At 49.0% G+C, this 15,966-nt stretch overlaps 1 long non-coding RNA gene across 1 annotated transcript in view; it reads left to right on the forward strand.

Moving 5' to 3' along the window:
• Positions 1–15,966, forward strand: part of LOC108447789 — an 18,313-nt gene that overhangs the window by 1,817 nt on the left and 530 nt on the right. The window contains exon 2 of the long non-coding RNA XR_001863474.1: positions 4,900–4,902. This is a non-coding gene — a long non-coding RNA (uncharacterized LOC108447789). The remainder of the gene's footprint in view (positions 1–4,899; positions 4,903–15,966) is intronic.

Genomic DNA, 15,966 nt, shown 5'->3' on the forward strand with positions numbered 1-15,966 from the left:
GCGCCCTGGGAGGGGGGGAGGTGCCCCTGCCATGGCAGGGGTGGGATGGGATTTGAGGTCCTTCCAACCCAAACCATTCCAGATTTTATTCCAAAAGAACAGCTCTCCTGTTAAGCAGCTGCATAAAGACCTGTGGGACTCTCAGAGGTGCCGGAGTCTTTTTTTCTCCCATATCCAGTGGGATTTTTTGGTGCCGTTTGGAAGGCTGCACTGCTCCTGCAAATCAACCCCCTGGGTCCCTCTTAAATGCCTCGATTTGGGGGTTTCATTGGAAAAGACTCCAGAATGTTCCAGACCTAATCCACTTCTGGAGTTCTGCATGGTGGAATGGGCACAGGAGCTTTTGCCTGCCAGGTCCTGGGGTGCTCAGGGACTCCCAGGCCCTCAGCACTGACCATCATCCCGAAAAAAGTTATAATCTGAAGAGAGAAAGACCAAAAGAAAGGCAGAGTCTCTCAGACTTGCTGAGCCCACAACAGCAACTTTTCTTGGATATTTTAAGATAAACCAAAAAAAACCCCCTAATTTTCATTTACTGTTTTCACTCGCTGTCCCAAAACCAAAACTGGGGAGTTAAAAACACACCAAAATCCCTGAAACGAAGCTAACAGGCAACGAAAGAGGCCGCGATCCATTCTTCCTCTCCAGCTCTTGAGAGAATGAAAGGAAAAGTGTCTTTATTCCTCCATTTCTCGGGGGGACTTCCTGAAGTTATTAGAACCTGCCTTATTAAATAATTGAGCAGCCTTGTCATAAAGTGACTTCTCCTCCCCATCCATCACGGAGACGTGCGGAAAATGGCCCGACAAGGAACATTTGCTGGGAAAGCTTCAGGGCCCATTAACTCTTGTCACCACCAAAGTGATGGAGGGACCAGAACCGGGTCCTTTTTCCTACCTGGTTTGTAAATATTCCAGTGACGGATCTCCCATCCTCCTCCAGGGTGAGGGTAAATGGGGAGTGGTGGGGTGTGGAGAGGATAAAGATGCTCCTCTGTCATGTCGGAGAGCATTCCAAGAATTCCCCATGGATAGGCCACTCTGGGAATCTGCATCAAGGCACCTCCTGCCTGGTAGCCCAAATTTTTTGATCCCACATTTAGAGAAGACCCCCACCCTCATCATCTCATCAGGAACACCAGGATATCCTGTGCCAGGGGAGGGTTTGGTTGGAGATCAGGGAAAGGCTCTTCCCCCAGAGGGTGCTGGGCACTGCCCAGGCTCCCCAGGGAATGGGCACGGCCCCGAGGCTGCCAGAGCTCCAGGAGCGTTTGGACAGCGCTGCCAGGGATGCCCAGGGTGGGGTTGTTGGGGTGTCTGTGCAGGGCCAGGAGTTGGATTCCATGATCCCTGTGGGTCCCTTCCCACTCAGGGTATTCCACGAGTCTCTGATTCCTTGGTTTCTGTGGACATTTGGGTTCCACAGGACCCAGTTTTGACCCACCCTGCCCTTGCTCACGCTGGAGTGGGAATTCCTCTCTCTCTCTTCCACAAAAAATCCTCCAGCACTGATATCCTGCCATCCACCCTCCCACAGCTCCCGATCCAGAAGGAATTTCCTGTGCAGAGCCAGAACCAGATCTGCACCTTTCCTACCCTGATGTTCCACAGGCAGCTTGCCCAGGACAGGAGGATGTTGGGACTGAAGCTGCCACTGCCCCAACCAGTTTTAAATCCATTTAAAAATCCATCCTGGGAATTCTCCAACAGCAGCCAAACATAAAGGTGCAGCGATGGGATATTTGAGGCCGCTTAAAAACCCTTTTCTTCCTTCCTACCAGGACAATCCTGCAGGGAAGCATCCCTGAGCCAGCCAGGATCACGCTTTTGTTCCAGCTTCACACGTCCTGTGCAGATGAAGCCCAGCCATGGAGGTGCTCAGGTGCTTCCTCCAGTGAAATCCATGGAACTGAGACATTCCTCGTGTCCCAAACCACCTCAGCCAGGCTGAATCTCTAGAATTCCACCTGGAAGAAGCCTGGGGTGGGATTTGTGGCTTCCTCACCCTGAGGTTCTCCCCTGGTGCCATCAGACTGAAATCACAGCTGGATGTGCTTTGCCTCAACCACATCCAGGTTTATTCCAGTTCATTCCACAGCTGGGAATAAACCAAAGGAAAAGGCTGGTTAATACAATAAATGGGCACAAAATCATGAAGCAATTAACAATTTAATGGTTAAATTAAAGGGACTCCATGGGAGTCTCATCCCCAGGATATCCCCAGAAAAGTCTGATCCCTCTCTTGGGTTCCCACCAGCTCCAGGTTGATGGCACAGCCACAGTTTGGAGGAGATCTCAGGGAATTTGGGATCTGGCTATAATTTTCAGGAGTACATCACTGACGTGGGAATATCCAACATATCTTTATTCAACGGGCTCATCCAAGGGGGAAGCACGGCTGGAGCAGCCTGGTGTTTAATCTCTTGTCATCCTGGGTGAATATTCCAGGTCAAGGTGAACCCTGAGCTCCTAAATGAGTATTTGGGAATGCAGGCTCAGTGCTCCTCAATCTTCCCACCTGCGTTTCCTCCCGGTGAATTATGAGGCCGGAGATAAGATCTTGGGTGCTTTGCATCCAGACGAAATGGACAAATCTCTGCCTTTTTGTTTTTTAAAAGCCTCAACCCAGAAACAATTTTAGCCTCTGAAGGGGAAGGTCACTGCCTATCTCTTCCACTTATAAAATATTGCAATTGGCTGAGGAGCGGAGCTGAATCCCGGGATTTCAGCCCTGCTGGCACAGCTCCGGCTCTCTCCCCAAATCGGCCTCGCTCTCCATAAATCACAGTGCTGTCAGCTCTGCTTTCACCTCTCCAAGTGAGATGCTGACACTTTGTTCCCTCTTTCCAGCCGCTTTTTCCACCCCTGCTCAGGGGAAAGTGTCCTTTGGAGGCAATTTATGTGATGGATCCAGTCCCTCTCCCCGGGAGTGAATTATCCAGCGGGATACTCGGATATTTTGACAGCGGCACTCGCTCGTTCTGTTGTGATGAGCAACGTGGTGAAGGCACCAATGTCAACCAACTCTGAGCCAGCACTTTGGGCTTTAAATGATGATCCCAGAAATCTGTTGGTGGTGATGAGATGCCCGAAAATTCACTAGCTGGATGAAACTCCTGTTAAAAGGTCTGAAGGAATGACTGTGTTTCGGGAATTTTTCCCCAATTTCCCCGTTTGCATGGTTTTTAGGGATGTAATTGGCAGGAGTCAGGCTGCCCAGCTTTTCCCAGCTTTACAAGACAGGTCAGTAGGGTCGAAATCCTATTCCATCTTTGTCCGGTGGAAAAAGCACTTTTGAGGTTATCCAGAGGAACGTGAGCCCAATTCTCCTCTCAGCTCCCCATGGCTGGTACCATCCTTGTTATCCAATTATTTTTAATGGAAAACCAATCTGTTCCTTTGCCTTCTCGTTTCTGGAAGCAGGATGAGCTGAGAACAGCTGAATACGGCCTCGTTAGAGTGCAGGCCTTGCGTCTCAGCACTAATTGGCTGGGAAGGGATTTCCCACTCAGCTAATTAGTCCTAATTGTGTCACTTTCCTTATTTTGCCATTTTGCCTCTTGCCACAAATCATCCTGGATGCAGCCGAGGAGAAGAGGCTGAATTGGGCTCCATCCATGGCTGCAGCCACAACTGAGGCAGGCAGATGCGCCCAGGATGCTCCTTTGCCCTTCAGGACCACAAAGAAAGGACTCAGCTGGGCTCCTGCTGGCCTCAGGGCAGGTTATCCCATCCAAACCCAGGTAAAACGGGAATTGTGATGCCCAGGTTGGTTTTTTCTGGGAGGTATTATCAGCCTAGAATTGGTGTTTTTTTTTTTCTTTTTGCTTGGGCCTCTTTTGTCTCCTTCATCCCTGCTTGATTTGCAGAATAATTATCAGGGGAGCACAGAAGACAAATTCCAAGTTATTGCTGGAGCGTTTTTTGTGGAATATCAGCTCTTGGAGGAGCAGACATTGGGCTGGGAAGCAGCTGCAATGCTGCCTTGCCTCAGAATCCAGGAGGGAAGTGGAACAAGATGCATTTAGGTCCCTTCCAACCCAAAGCATTCCAGGATTCTGTGGTGAGGGTGCTGACCCTAAGCTGACCTCCCTGTGAGTTCCCCTTGGAATGATCTTGGTCTGGTCTTCAGGAACGATTTTTTGGATCCCACCTGCTGCTGGACCATCAGTCCCTGATCCGTAGATGTGCTCTTGTCCAATATCTCCATTTCTTCTGCTGTCCCTTTCTGGCCTTGCCTGTTTTATGGGAGCTGGGGGGTCTTCCCTTGCTTCCAAGTTGGGATCTTCTCCCTCTTGGGTTTGATGGGCCCCAACTGCAGCTGCTGGAAGAGTTGTTGCCAGCACAGGAGTCGCTGTGACCTCAGTGCTCCAGTTGTTCTCCAACTTGAACTGGCCTCTTTGGAGCTGTTTTCCCAGCCTGGAATATTTTTGGCTCTGGCAGGACCAAGGTTTGTTTGTTCACATCCCACAAGTGAGGGCTTCCCTCTTGCACTGCCAGGATGTTGGCGCACAATAAAACAAGGAAGAGGTTTTGTGGGCGCTTTTCTGCGTGTAATGAAGCTCCTTCTCAAATATTCCACTGCTGTGTAGGCGAGGAGCCAGAGAGATTTAACATGGCAAAGCTCTGGAGAGTTTTATTTATTCCTCTGTCTCCTGGAGTGCATCAGGATCACAAATTCTTGTAACACGATGAGGTTTTAAAGCTCTGAGCGAGCGTCTCTCTTGTGGAAAATCCGACTGCGAAACACAGAACGGTGTTTTTGTCATCGCGGTGCCTCGGGAACGGCTGACAGCTGCTGCTTTGTCCTGTTCTGCACTTTTCTCTTTAGTGAGCAGAACGAGAGAGTTCTGGGCTGGGGAGAGGGCCCTGTTCTGGTTTTGTAGGAGCGTATTCCCAGTTGGTGCTGGGTAATTTCCTGGGAGCACAGGGAAGGATGTGGAAACCTCAGGCAGCTCCTGCCCTGGGTGCGCATTCTCCTGTGGATGGGAAGGATCCTTACGCTGGGCTGCTACAACTTTTATTTAAATCCTTAAAAATCAGTGGGACACTGTGCTCCAGAGGGGGATTGATCTGCCCCTGTCCCCCAGGAAAAAGGGAGGATGCTTTCAAATCTGTGCTGGGATTTATCCATCACCCCTTCAGCTTTGCAAGAGCGTGGGGTGACAGGAAAAGGGGGAATGGCTTCAAATGGAAAGGGAGCAGGGTTAGATGGGATATTGGGATGGAATTCCTGGCTGGGAGGGTGGTGGGGCACTGGAACAGGTTACCCAGAGAAGCTGTGGATGTTCCATCCCTGGAAGTGTCCAAGGCCAGCTTGGATGGGCTTGGAGCAACCTGGGATAGTGGAAGGTGTCCCTGACCAGGGGGCTGAATGAGATGATTTTTCCTTCCAAACGAAACCATTCCATGATTATCCCAGTTCCTGGTTGTCACAGATTCCTTGTGTGAAGTTCTGCAGGTAGAAATTTCTGCCTTTGGGCTGCAAAATGGATGGAGGAATCAGAGAAGCTCCAGGTTCCTGTGTGACACACACACAGCTCTTCCATGTGGATATAAGTAACGTAAGACTCCAGCAAATTATCAATAAATATCCTCAAACAGCTCTTAATTACAAAATTCCCCATCTTACATTTTCTAACCTGGCAAATTTTTAGCTTGAAACTGTTAAATTCCTAAGCCAGGCTTTGCTTCCTGTAAAGGCATCAAGCTTGGTCTAAAGGGCTCTGTCTGAGCCTTTCATCCCAGTTTTCCATCCTTTCGATGGACTCAGCTGGAAAGGAGCTTTTCATTTCCAAAGTGTGCAGTTTCACTTAGCCAAGGAGATAATTGGGTTTGTCTTGTAGTCGTTCAGGAGCTCAGGTGTCAACTAAAGCAGGATTTCATCAGGAAATTCCTGCCTGGTGTTGTATTGATTAATGAGAATTTGCTGCAATTACAGAGAGATAGAGAACAATTATCTCCCTGCCCTGGAGGAGAAACAGGAGTGCACTAAAAATAAGGAACTCAATAAAAAGGCAGCACAGATGTAGTGGAAATGAATAAATAACATTTGCTGTTGTGGCACTAAATTAGTTCTTGGTGTTGTGGGACCGTGGCAGAGGGAAAAGGGAGAGGGGGGGAAAATCAGTGGAGGGAAAAGTGAGGGAAGGAAAAATCCTCACCTTTCCTGGCCTCCTCTTCCTTTTCTTCCTGTTCTGGCTGTGGTCAGGAATGTTTGGATTGGGACACCACATCCAACACCCTCAGCTTCCCAGGAAAGAAGTGTCCCCTGTGCTCAACAGGACAGGGAATTCTTCATTCCAGCTTCAGAAGCACCTGAGCATCTTTTCCTTGACTTCTCAGCTCTGCGTAGCCAGGACACCTGCACAGGACTGCAGCACTCAAGGGATGGAATTCCCAAATCCAACCCTTCAGTTCTGCAGTTTTCCTCCTTTTGTGGGCTCAGCTTCGAGCGCTCTCAGGTGTGACCTCCCCATCCCCTGCCAAGGAGGTTTCATGGCTTCTCCCAGGGACAGACAAACAGTTGGTAAACTGCTAATCCAGGGTATTTTCCATCTGTGGGAATCAGGAAGGGGGATAATGGGATCAGAGTGGAAATTGTGTTTTTGAGGCTTTTGGCTGCAGCACACGGAGAGAAAATAAACAGTTTGGGTCCAAACCCATTTTAAACGAGAACAGGTCCTGTTTGTGCTGAAAGAAAATGAGATTGAGGAGGGCAGCAGGGCAGATTTTCCTTCTTTATCTTATTCTGGAGATATCAGATAAGGGGGTGTGATATCCAGACTGAAGCATGAGGGTACTTGGAATTTCCATCAGGTCTTAATTGCTATTTTTCACAGAGGTGGGGTAGAAAAGGGGGTGGAACTGGTTATGAGGTGGTGGAGTAACTCTGGAGTTACTCGGAGTTGTTTTAGTGAAGCTCAACCCCAGGAGAGGTTGATCTGGGCAATCTTCACAGTTTTTTAAGGAAAGGTTGGACAAGTGTTTCCCAGACGAGTGAGGAAAACAAAATCAAGGAGCAAATTGCTGATCCTCATCCCCTCTCCACTGTCCCAGCTGGAGGGGCGGAAAAAGGGGAAAGCAGGAGTTGGGTCTTTGCAGTGACTGCTTGTGGGTCCTGCTCTCGTTCCTGAGGAATATTCCTGGAAGTGGATCCCAGTGCCACATTTAGAAGATGATTTTCGACATCTCAACAACTCGATCCCAAACCAGTGGGAAAAAGCCTCTGCACAGAGGAGCCGGTGTATTTCAGCAGTACAGTGTTTTCTCTCTGGATGTGGGAGAGGATTGAGGGATGAATCGAATAATCTCCTCCTCTCTCCGAGCCTGATGTTTGCCCTCGGACTCAGCTTCTCCCTCGGGCTTTCTCCTCGTGGATCTGCTGGGATACATCCTGGAAACCAGTCCATGCCTTGGGGTGGATGTGACCTGTGGGATTTGGGCCCCTTCCAGCTCCCAGCTACGAGTTCCAGCCTTCTCCCTCGGGATTATCCAACCTTGCACTAACCTGAGTTTTGCAGTTATTTAATATTAATATTAATAATACTACTTAAAAATTACTCCTTGGCTTAAACAGCTAAACTTAAGGATTTGGAGGGAAAACACAGCCACAGGAGCTAAATTCCCAGAATCCTAGAGAAAGGAATCTCCTGAGCAGGATTGATGAGACTGTGGATCATAAAATACGGGGTGTGGTGCAGAACACAGGGAAATCCATTGTAGCCCAAGCAGATGGAAAAGATTTTTCCTGGCCCATCACCCTATCCCAGGAAAGATCATGGATTGATCATGGTTGATATCCTGCTTCCAGAAAATGTCCCATGATGGAGATCCCACGATCCTCCTGCAGTCCCTCAGTGCTACTCCTATCTGAGGAAAAACATTTAATTTTTGGGGTTTCTTGGTTTGGATCGGCACCATGAACCTCTGCTGCTCCTTCCGAAGGCACTCCAGGAATTGCAGGTTGCTGCAGTGATGAGTCAGAGCAGTGGGATTAAAATTTCTAATAAATGAATATGTATCCAATTAAATATGTATCCAATTCCTCGTTAAAGTCATTAAGGATGCCCACATCCCAACTGCGTTGTGGGAATGAGCAGATAAACCTGGCTTCACCATCATTCCCTGCTGACTGCAGAGGGATTTCACAAACATCTCCCGTTTTTCCCCCCTGGATTTTGTGGATTTTGGCGGTGAGAGCAGGGACAGAGGAGGTGGGAGAGGGAGCAGCTCCTCAGCCCTGGCGTGACTGAGCCACGGCTCCGTGTTCTGCCGGCTGGAAAACATCCCCGTAAATCTCATTCCTTGGTTGACTTTTCCAGCGGAACGGGGCCATTATGGATGTGTCAGCTTGGATAAGGGAAGTCCATGAGGCTGAGGTGACAGATGGGGCCATCAACACCTTCAGGACAGGGAATTGTTGTCCGTTAGCCTTGGGTAATGTTCTATGTCCGAGCACTTCCAGGACTAAGAGCTCATTCCCAGCTCCCCATGACCGATCCCAGGCATTTTCCGGGATGGTTCCATCCCTTTCCTGGCTGATGGGCAGGGATGGAAGATCAGAACCAGGGATGGAAGAGTCTTTACCACTGAATTCCCCTCTGAGAGCACCCCCAGGGTCTTTTCATATTTCAGTACTTTCAGTTTTCTTTGCTCTGTTAACAGGCAAATTCCTGCGTTATTGATTTGCTCCAGGCACTGGATCTATGGATTCTTTATGGAGAGAGCCAGGCAGCCGTAGTTTTAAATTAATGGAATAATTTTGCCTTTACAATCCTTTCATGAGCTCTTGGAGCTGTGTTTGGGATGTGACAAACCTCCTGTTGCCTATATTGTTTCAGCTAACGGCTCCTCTGTTATAGGATAATTCCGAGGTCCTGGTCTCCAACGCAGCTGGAATGGGATCATTTTTCTCCACTTGGCAGAAGGGAGGGCAGCTGCTTTTTCCCTGGAAATCTATTTCTCTGAGCACTGGGGGAAAAACTGGGAAGCTTCGCATTAGTGTGGGGAGGTCAGGAAGAGAGAGTTGAGGAGCTCCCATCCCTGGAGGTGTCCAAGGAATTCCTGGAGGTGGCACTCAGAGCTCTGGGCTGGGACAAGGTGGGCATCGGGCACAGCTGGGACTCGATGGGCTGGGAGGGCTTTTCCAACCTCAACAATTCTGGGATTCTCCCTCTGTGAGGCAGAAGATGTGGGACTCCATCCCTGTCCTTCATCAGAATTCCAGCAGCCAAAACCCCTCGATCCAAAGTTCTGGACTTGAGTCCTGACCGAAACTGGGGGTCCTTGTTCCCCTCAACCTCCAGCTCCGGGTGCAACCACGGTGTTGTCTCAGAGCACAGGGGAGCTGGAAAGACCTGGAAGCAGCTGTCTCGAGGGAAGATGTCCCTGTGGAAGAGGAGGATCCACTGACCTGGAGGAGAAGAGCTCTTGGTCCCTAAATTCCTTCAAGGCCAGATGTCCTGGTGCTGATCCCAGGAGTGCCCCAATTAAATCTGGGGATCTGGCTTGGTGACCAAGCCACGTTTCCACATTTGACATCCACATCGGCCTCTGTCAATTCCAGGCTGGATTTTTGCTCCTGATTTTTGTCCTTCAGGATGCTCTTCCTCAAGGAATATCTGCCCTGTGTCCTGGAATTTGTGTGTGCAGCGAGTACTGCCCGTTAAACCTTCAGATTCACCTGACTGCCCATTGCGCAGACCTCCAGGGCTGTGTTGGGGAATGCTTGGGATCAGAGGGAGAAGTTTCCCTGCTGTTCAGCCTCTCCAGTCACCTCACCTCCATGTCTCTAATTTACCTCGTTGTCCCCCAAAAGCATGAAAGCAACACCACACCAGCAACAGGATTTGGGGTTGAGAGGTCGTGAAGGTCCCTTCTAACACAAACCATTCTGGGATTCAATGGGAAAAAAGTACAAATACATCCCTCATGAGCTGGGTAGTCCTGGATACCTCAACACTGGGATGTGAAAATATGGGATCAAACCCGGTCAGAATGGGATAAAAATTATGGTAGATTTGCTTTGGAGCCTGCTGGACCTGGGGAAGGTGGCCTTGTGTAATGGCCAGACACGGAGGTGATTTGCATGATTTTTCTTTTTTAACTTATTTAACCTTATTTTTGTCTTTTAATGGTCCCAAATGATCCAAAGCTCCATTTCTCTTTCCCCAGGAGCAGCGTGTTGGACCTGTGGCTTGTGGTCACCCCACTGTCCGTCCCTGGCCAGGAAACCTTCTAAGAGGGGGATGTTCCTTCCCCCATTCTGGGGGAAGCTCAGGGCTGGGTTTTCCAAGGAAGACATTCCCTGCTCTTCCCTGCTCTCCTGTGAGTGACCGATGAAATGCCAAAGGCACGAGTGCTTCCCATGGTTCATTCCTTAAACAAAGCTTTTCCTGGGCGCTTGTCAGCAAAGCTGAATCTGCAGCTCCAGGGAATCCATTTCCCTTCTCTCTTAAAAATTTGTATTATTTTCCCGTAGATTCCTTAAAAATTTCTGCCCAAAAGGGTTTTCTTGAAAGAAAATTTGGAGCTCTGAGCCTGGTCTCGTGGAAGGTGTCCCTGCCCACAGCAAGGATTTGGGATTGAGAGGTCTTGAAGGTCCCTTCCAACCCCAGAATTCTGGGATTCAATGGAAACAAAGCTCAAGTGCATCATTCATGAGCTGTGTAGTTCTGGACACCAGGATGTGAAAATACAGGATCAAACCAGGTCAGAACGGGATAATAATTGTTGTAGATTTGCTTTGGAGCCTGCTGGACCTGGGGAAGGTGGCTTTGTGTAGTTACGGGATCCGTGGCTGTGGGGTAAATCCTGCTGCTGGAGCCGAGTGCTGATGCGCCGTGCTGGAAAAACGTGTGGAGCAGCAGCATCCACAAAATGTGGAGCAGCAGCATCCACAAAATGTGTGGAGCAGCAGCAGCCACACGCTCTGTGCAGCTCAAATTTGCCCAAATAATTAAAGTGTCACTTCAGGCTCTTGGAGAAGCATGACTCTCCCGCAGCCGCTGGCTGTGGGACGCCGCTGACGGTAATTCCCCCTCGTCAAAGCTCCGGCCCCGAGTTCTGGGCGCTCGCTGACCTTGATTAAACAAATCGAGCGGGTCAAGTACATAATTTAAAAGTTCTGTTCAAACACCAGATTCCGATGCCGTCGCCGCTTCCCTGGAAAATGACGGATTTAATGCTCCCGTCCCACGAATGGACTTGGTGGCGCTCGGGCTGAAAGGACGGCACAGCGGATTAGGGAGCCGTTGTGGGAAGTGTCACTGGGAACCCGTGATTTTCCTGTCTCTCCCTCTTCCTTCAATGCTCCATTTCCATGGCGAATTTCAGGAGACAAATGCATTCGTTCAGCTGGGCTGGGAGGGTTTTGCTCTGGGTGTCTGCAGGATTTGGGGCTCGGCGCAGGAATTTAAGGTGGAATTGTGCAGGCAGGAACGTGCGAACGGGAAAATCATTGCCCAGCGTGATGGGTGCCTTTAAATATTGGGAATTTACAGCTGGTTCAGCGGACAGAATATTTTTTATGCTGATAATTGCATATTAACCTAAAGGCTTGTGGGTTTTGAGGTTTTACTGAGGGGTTTTTTTGGGGTTTAACTGACTCCAATCATTCATCTTGGGCAGCTCTGGCAGACCCTGCACTTCCCATAAAAAATATCCAACAATCCATTAACCACTCAACCTGAGAGCAGCCTGTGAGAGTATTATTGAGTCCTTGCTTTATTACTAAATTTAATGGGATGAACACTCACCTTGCAAAATATGATTTATTTCCTTTTTCAAAAATGCTGAACCAAACCGTAAGCTTGGGGCTGCCTTGGGGTGGTCACTCGCCTGGTGTGTTCGCTATGAGATTTATCAATTTCCAGCCACTTAAACTCAGATTAAAGCCAGGCTGACTCATGGTGCAGTAATTAAGGTTCCACACAGTGTCCCTTTATAGCCCTAATTATATAATTATGGCTGCGCTCTGAGTTGGGGCTTCTATTTTTAGTTGTTAGTGGGGAGCCCCACAGCTCATCCCCTCAGCGTCCTGCAAGGAACTCTGGCCTCTGGAATGATGGTTTTTTTTGGCTTCGTGGTCCTTTATTCCTGTGAGCAGGTTTAAAAAAGGTTGGGAGTGTTGTGAGTTAGTAAAGGCTGGGATTTCACAGGATCAGAGAATCCCAGAGCGATTTGGGTTGGATGGGACCTTAAATCCCATCCCATTCTACCCCTGCCATGGGCAAGGGTGCATTTCACTATCCCAGGTTGCTCCAAATCCCATCCAACCTGGGACACTTCCAGGGATGGGCAAACCTGATTTATAGGAGCCCCTCTAACAGCAGCACTTGTGGCCTGGCTGCTGAGAGATGGTGAGAAAAGCTTTGGAATAAAAAGCTCTTTTTTTTTTTTGGAGAGAAGCTTTTAGTGAGAGCTGGGGGGATTTCTGACAGATCCCTTTGAAAGTCCATGTGAGTGGATTTGGGATGAAAAGCAGATGAAACTTTCACTTAACGAAAAAAGCTGAGAAAAACATTCATGCTGAAGATGAAAACCTGAGAAAAAACCAGAGTGGTTCCCACCGCTCCGAATTTGTTCCTTTTCTGTCCTCTCCAGTCACTCCGCTCCCTAATTTATGGGCGAAGGGAACGTCTTCCCCCCCGGAGCGCCCACGGTGCTGGGGCTGGGTGCTGCTCCTATGGGCAGAGCACATTCCCACTGCGTTCTGTCACATTCCCATGAATGAACTGGAAATATTTCTGCCAGGAGGATGAAGAAGCTGACACCGGTAAACGGCGCTGGCGACGAGAACCACTCGTGATTGCCAAGCAGCCGCGGCCGTTCCGTGTGTCCTCTGCAGATCCCGCTGCTCCGAGGAGAAGCTGGAAACTTTGGGAAGCTTAAAGACAATTTCCTTCTGGTTACATTTCCTTTCATATGGATTTTCCAAGGACAATCCAGTACGCCCAGCGCGGCTTCTGCTGGCTGTCCCACATCTCCTGCTAAATGGGTTTTTAGGGAATTCTCTGGAGAATTTCATGATTATAAAATCATAGAATCCCAGAGTTTGGGTGGGAAGGGACATTAAGGATCATCTCATTCCATCCCCTGACCCTTTCCACTGTCCCAGGTTGCTCCAAGCCCCATCCATCCACTTCCACGGACGGGAAATTTATCCACGATCCTAAGGCCTTGCTTGGGATTGCTGCAGGAGGATTCTTTCCTCATTGCTTGAATTCCTCTTGAAATTTGGGCTCCGGAGTGACTTTGCAGCCAGCTTAGTGAGAAATCCATATGTTAGAATAATGCAGGGGGTAATGAACGACTCCTTAATAGCTGGGAAATAAAGCTGCAGCCAGCTCAATAAAGCTCTGGATCCTCTGCTTCTCCTCCACGGGCTTTTAAAATAAACTGTAAATTCCCAGAGTTTTACTAGTGAGAGACTTAACTGTTCAAGTAGACAAAGTGAAATTTATATTTCATTGGGAGAAAATGAATGCCTGAGCCTTCTTTATGGTCACATCAAGACCGACTGTGGCAGGCTGCCCTTCTATTAAAGGGGAAAAATCTTAATTTACAATTTAACCGGGGATCAAATGCCCCATGAACAGCTGCTGGTGGTCACTGCCAGAGTTTCTGCTCCACAAAGAGGCTTGAGGAAGAGCTGAGCCCAACTTTTACTCCAGCATTGTAAAATAACTCCATCCCCACATGTCCCATCCTTTTCCAGTGGCTGGATTTCCAATCCCCATTTCCAGTTTTTTGTGGGCTCTGGTGGAGAGGGTTTGGTTTGGAAGTGAGAGAATCACATGAGGCAAAGAATTCTCCTCCCGTGCCATGAATCCAGGCAAATTCTGGCTGCTCCCAAAACACTGGGAAGGCTCCATGAGCGGCATTTATCGGGGATTTGGGAGGATTTCTGTGAGGTTGTTGGGGCGGGCAAGGATCAGTCCCATCACTCTGCCCCTAAGAGGTAGGAGGCAAGGTTTAGGGTCAGGATATTCAATCCCTTCCCCTTCCCTTTTGGTGAAACTCTTTGGCTTTTTGGGTGTTGTGTTTCTTTCTGAAATGGGATTTTTAATCTTTGTGAACTCACAAAGAGAGGGAATTGCAAAGGGAGTTTAGATTTGTGCCTGGTTATGATTGCAGGACTTTTCCCCCTTTTTTCCTAGGATTTACCAGAGAAAAAAGTGCCTGGTAATGATGGGAGCTGAACTTGCTCGTTTTGGGAGGGTTTGTTCTGCTGGGGACCCCATGCACGAGCCAGTTTTAATCTCTGGATTTGATTCAGGCTCGCTGCAATTCGGGAATGGACGAGACATTTATTTCCTGGAAGTTAAAGTGATTAATAAATATGTTCATCTCCTTAAAAAAGTCACATTTTATATTCATATGAATTTTTTTTAGCTGAGGCATTGAGGGACTCACATTTAACTGGGCTCCAGCATTTCTAAGGCAGTTCCTTGATGGCCATTTGTTATTAAAAGTGATTTTTAAAATGTTTTCTGTGGAAATTTGGATGAATCCCTCTATTTTTCTTAGCCTGAATTGTAAATTTTCCCAGTACTCAGCGGCTTCATCGGTGAGGTTGTTCCCTTGACGGCATTTTAATGGCACTCGGTGTCTAATGATGCCACTCCTTCATTTCGACAGGAGGGACACGGCACATTCCAGGAGGTGGGAGCTGGGCTTGGAAAAATGGGACCTGGCAGTGGTTAAAAAGTGGGGATGATTAATCACAGGGATCACTTTATAAAGGAAAATGGTGAATGGATCCTTAAGGGAGGGGATCTGGGCTGGCTCGGCCCAGCTGCAGGATGAGGGATTTGGGAATATTTGTGCCCTCTGGGAAGAAATTCCCAGCCCTGCAGTGATGTCTGTGAGGGATCCGTTGTGTGCAGGGTCTCTGGTGGGTTTCTTGCTGTGTCTGTGTCCTGGGAGCCCAGAAAATTCCCCAAATCCGGTATTTTTTAACTCTTCTGTTGCAAACGGAGTGATCCCAAATTTTCAGATCGGTTTGAAGTGGAATAATCCCGAATGGAGCTTCCCAGTTCTCCCTTTTTGTCCTCCTCCACTCGGACATCCCAGGAAATTCTCAAGTCCGAGCTGTGCCGAAGTGAGTCAGTGGGAAACATCAGGAATTTGATAATGATCCTGATCTGTGCCTGTATTTCCTTGCCCTCATTTTCCCTTATCCACAACCCCTTTAATTACCTGGATTTCGTGGCCCTGAGATTTATTACCTCCACTAAACCCAATTTTTGTGCCTGTTGCTAATGAGGGGTTTGCCCAGTGGCACTCCCAGCTCCAGCAGACAACTCCTGGCTGCTCACTTTTGCCTCTGCTGAGGATTTTTGGGATGTCCCTCTCCAAGTGCTGTCCCCAGGTGCGTGGAGAAAAGCCCGGATTGAGGTGCACAGAGCAGGGCTCTCAGCTGAGCTATTCCAGGGAATTAAGAGCTGGATAAACAGCTTTACACCAAGGTAAATATGGATCCTTTTTCATGAACTGCGGAGGGAAAAACCCAGGGCAAGCAGGAATATTAATAAACTTCCACGGCTTGGAATGCTGTGGTCACAGGCAGGGCCCTGCCAGGGCTCCTTCCCTTCCCCTTGGCTCTCCTGGGTGCTGCCGTGGCATTTGGGATGGGGTCGGCCGTGGGTTGGGATCACCTGGATGTCCCTGGCACAGCTCTGGGTGCCCAGACTCCCGTGGGAGCAGGGAATTTCCTTCACAGTGGAAGACAGACTGGGAGAGCTGGGGGTGTTCACCTGGAGAAGGGAAGGCTCCAGGGAGAGCTCCGAGCCCCTTGCAGGGCCTAAAGGGGCTCCAGGAGAGCTGGAGAGGGACTGGGGACAAGGGATGGAGGGACAGGACACAGGGAATGACCTTAAGAAGAGGGATGGTGGATTTAGCTTAGATATCGGGAAGAATTTATTCCCTCTGAGGGTGGGGAGGGGCTGGGCTGGAATTCTCA

Source organism: Corvus brachyrhynchos, unplaced genomic scaffold (genome assembly GCF_000691975.1).
Source record: "Corvus brachyrhynchos isolate BGI_N302 unplaced genomic scaffold, ASM69197v1 scaffold245, whole genome shotgun sequence".
NCBI lineage: Eukaryota > Metazoa > Chordata > Aves > Passeriformes > Corvidae > Corvus > Corvus brachyrhynchos.